At 28.9% G+C, this 4,637-nt stretch overlaps 1 pseudogene; it reads left to right on the forward strand.

Moving 5' to 3' along the window:
- Positions 1-1,372: 1,372 nt before the first annotated feature.
- LOC108771866 (putative nuclease HARBI1) lies at positions 1,373-2,649 on the forward strand (annotated as a pseudogene).
- Positions 2,650-4,637: the final 1,988 nt, after the last annotated feature.

Consider the following 4,637-nt stretch of genomic DNA (forward strand, 5'->3'; position numbering starts at 1 on the left):
TTTAAATTCAACAGTCATAAGAACATGACACTATCAATATGGTTAAAGTATTTATTGGATCAGAAAATAATGTTTTTTAATTAATTCGATGTACTTCGTTCACAAAAATAAGAATGATGTTTGTGAGAGAGGCTGCTTTTGATTCATACGTATATAAATATTTTTTGCGCTAATCTGAGGGTAAGCATAATAATTGGTCAATTATACATATAGAATTTTTTAATTATTATTTTAATATTTACGTATTAGTTTTTTGGAAAATTTAGTTACAATATTTGCGTATTAGTTTTTTAGAAAATTTATGTACAATTGTTTTAATACTAAAATAGATTCAGACAACTATACCGTAACCAAGAAGCTGAAGAACTTTATTGGCCGAAGGTTGTGTTTATTCTTGGATATATATTTTTCCAATCGAAACATGTATTTGTATCATCGCTGAAGATGGCAAGAAACTGTTGCCGAAACGTCCGGAATAGATTGCGATCACTGATTGCGAATTAGATTGAATAAGTATAGTTATATTACAACTAACACTATAACTCTATAGCCTTTATACCAATGTATAATGTCAAATACATAGGTTATTTTATAAATCCATTATCAGATATGTTATTTGCGTTTATCATAAATTGTATTTAGTCATAAATATAATATGATTCAAATGTCCTAATTATTGGACATAAAATGTGACGTGTCTCTGCGTCCACAAAAGTATGACCCAATTATTGGACAAATAATAAGCAATTTTTTATTATAGAAGATAATCGCAATTTACTTACTTATCAATCAAGATTGTACAAAAAAGTTTATCGAAATTGTAATTAGTAAAGTTTTGTATAAAGCTTTACATGTAATATGTTTTTTAATCATTCAATAGACAGGGGGTGCTTTCCACCTACGACACAAATTATGACACAGTGTCACACAGTGTCAGGGTGCTCCTTGGAACACATGTGTTTCGATAAAGCTCCTGTAGGTGGTTCTATAGTCAACTATTACAAACCTTCTGTCCGTATTCCGTATGTCTCCTCATTATTCATGGACAAATAAGAAGACTGTTATACAAATACAAACAAGTTTGATAAATGTCAGTATAATATTATTTAATGTAAAATAAATGAAATTAATAAAATAAATATGCTCAATAATAAAAATTAGAGAAGAATAAAGAGCATATGCCACAGCACTAGATTATTAATTAATTCCATGTAAATCTTATGAATATAATATATTATTACACTAAAAAGATCTAGTTATGTGGCATATGCTCTTTATTTTTCTCTAAAGTAAAATAAATGGTTGATAATTTTATGTTAATTGATATAATATAATTATGTAGATGTGGAAACGAAAAGCTATATTTTGTATGATGGAAACAACAATACAGCTTAGCAGTAGCTCTAGTTCTGCAAGCATTTATAGTGAAGTGGACAGCATTACAACAGACAATAGTTCATATGAAGATGATGGAGATGATACATTATATTTTCCACTAATGCAACATTTATTTTCTACACGTAAACGGTATCGTGTGGAACAGTATTTAGAAGTTGTGGAATCTTGGACAGAACAGGAATTTAAGGAACACTTGCGATTGTCAAAACAAACAGTATTTCGATTTATTGGTAATTATGTACATTTACGTAAATAGTAGTAGATTCACTCTTATATTCAATATTTATTTACTTTTAATGATAAATATAATTGATTTTACTAATTATATTACAGCTGAATTTGAAACATCTGTGTTTATGCCAAATCATTTGTACGGGAGCAAACCGATTTCAGCAAAGCTGAGTATATTAATATTCCTGTGGTTTATGGCTAATAAGAACAATATCAGATCGGTTTGATATTTCTATCTCCTCTGTATTCCGTATTATACGTCGTGTAGTCGCTTGGATTTTGACTAAATTGGATGATGTGATTAAATGGCCGCAACAGCATAACATTTCGACAGTATGCGCAAGGTTTTCTAAAAAAAAAAAGGAATTCTACGTGTTTTAGGAGCGATTGATTGTACCCATATCCGTATTCAGAAACCTTTGGTAAATGAGATACCATACTGTAATCGTAAAAAATTTTTTTCCATTCACTTACAAGCTGTCGTCGACTCTAATATGCGATTTACGAACGTATATTGCGGTGAACCTGGATTCTTCCATGATGCTCGTGTATTGAGAAGGTCAACTTTGTATGAAATAGCGAGTGAAGATAAAGAAATACTATTTCCTAATGATACATTTGTACTTGCTGATTCTGCGACCTGCGTACCCGTCGTTATCATGGCTTGTTCCACCATTTCGAGACAATGGTCACTTAACACCTCAGTAAATAGAGTTCAATTTTTTGCATTCGTCTACTCGAATGGCAATTGAAAGAGCATTTGGTATGTTAAAAGCACGATTTCGTCGGATAAAATTCTTTTCAGAGTACAGAAATATGGAATTTATTACGAATATAGTAGTAGCAGCGTGTATTCTGCACAATCTTTGTATAGATGAAAATGATGATTTTCAAATAAATGAAGAAAATGATGATGATGTAATTATGGTTGAAAATATCATTAATCATGAAAATATCAATGATGTTTGGATAGATCGCAGGATGCAATTGTTTAAAGAATTATTTCCTGAAGCAAAGTAAAGTAATATAATTAATTCTAAGTAAGAAATACATAATAAATCTTATTTAATCACAACTTACTTAATATAACAATCTTAACTTACTAAATTAAATTAAGATTTATAACCTATTAAACGCTAGTAACGCCTGTACATAATAAAAATAAAATAAAGTTTCAGTTTTGTACTCATATACTTTGGTTGCAATTATTTTATCACATTAGATAGAACATATGTTCACTCTATAAACATTTTTTATTATACGCTCTATAATAACGATAACAAAGGTTTTTTTAAACAACAAAACTTATGTAATATAAAAATGTCAAATTGATAAACGTTTTTAGTTTTCAGTACTCTTATTACAATCTCCATCGTAAGCATCCGAATCACTTACAGAGTTGACAACAGACTGTTCTATATTCTCTTTATCTTGTAAAAGTTTGTGTAATAATTTACATTTTTCTCTTTCGATTTCAATTATTTCGTCGTGCTGACGATATTTGGCTTTTAGTTTATTGCTGGCTATCATCTTTTTTTACTTCCAACTCTTTTTCTTGCAATTGAAGTTGTCGTTTTCTTAAATTCACTGCTTCTGTTTTTTTCTCAAAAAGTTCAGCAAGCCTAACATCTCGTTGTATTTGTCGTTTTTTTTCACTTTGTAAATGTTCAAGCCATTGTTTTTCTAATTGTAGCTTTACTTTAGCATTATTGGATCCAGTTCCATGCTGCGGGCGAGCTCTTTTTTTATTAATGCTTACTTTTGGATTGTCAATTTGTAGCATTCTTGTTCCTGAAACACTTGGATGGCATTCAGCAACAACTGGAACTTTTGATTGTATTTCTGTGGTTTTAGTTTTCAAAGCTGGATTAATTGTAGTTTTTTTTGGAAGGTTAAATGACCGAGTATAACTATTAATAACGAAAGCTTCTTTGTTCTTGCCAAAAATATCCTCCATTTGATCATAATACTCAAATGATATTGGGTTTCTTCCTGATTTTGCATTATTATCAACGCATTTTTTATATTTTTTCATAAGTGCATTTATTTTCCACCTAACTTGATCACTCGACATCTGTTAGGAAGAAATGAAAATTTATAAATTATAATATATATATATATTGTACAATATTTATAAAATATTAAAAGAATACAAAATATAAAAAACTATTATTACCTTAATATCAAATTGTTTTAAACTATCTGATATAGCGGTCCATACTTTAGTTTTCTTTTTTGGATTATCCAGCATATGCAGATTTGCCTCGTACAAACTCAAAACTGCCAGTATTGAATATTTGTTCCACACAGCATCTGTGTATAATATATTTATTTTGATATTATTCATATAAAACAGCAATTAAAGTAAGGGAAATATTTAGAAGAAATGTACTCTGTGGTAATAGAAAAAGCAATGTAACATACTTGATTTTTTGATGTCGTTTTTTTCTGATAGCGTCATTTCATTTTCTAACGGATTATTTTCATTTATCATGTGCCATTGATTATCGTCAGCTTCTTCTATTTTAAAAAGTGTTTGGTTCGCATCCATAAAAACATCTTTTCCAATAAAACATCGATGTTGTGGAACCACATCAAATGAATCAATCATTTCCTTGCAATGTTTGCAAGTAAGACTATCTGTAATTCGTACAATTATAAATATCACTAATTTAACATTTTAATATATACAATTAGCCTAAATAAATTATTAAATAAATACAATACAAAATTTTATTTTTGCTTAAATACGGTTGGATGTAAATCGTAATATTAAATATTTGTTCATTACCGTTTGCTTTTGAGAATATATTGTTAAAAACATTGGTAGATGATTCTGTTGGAATTTCCACTAATGTACTTAAATTTAAAAAAAAAAAACGACCGTTAGCATTAAGAATAGGATATATTGAAATGAATGATAAGTTTGACATGACATCGCTCGAAACTGTCAATACTAAACTTGCCAGGCAAAATTACTTATTACTTACTAATCTACATCATCTATT

The sequence above is a fragment of the Cyphomyrmex costatus genome, unplaced genomic scaffold, assembly GCF_001594065.2.
Source record: "Cyphomyrmex costatus isolate MS0001 unplaced genomic scaffold, Ccosl1.0 scaffold1682, whole genome shotgun sequence".
NCBI lineage: Eukaryota > Metazoa > Arthropoda > Insecta > Hymenoptera > Formicidae > Cyphomyrmex > Cyphomyrmex costatus.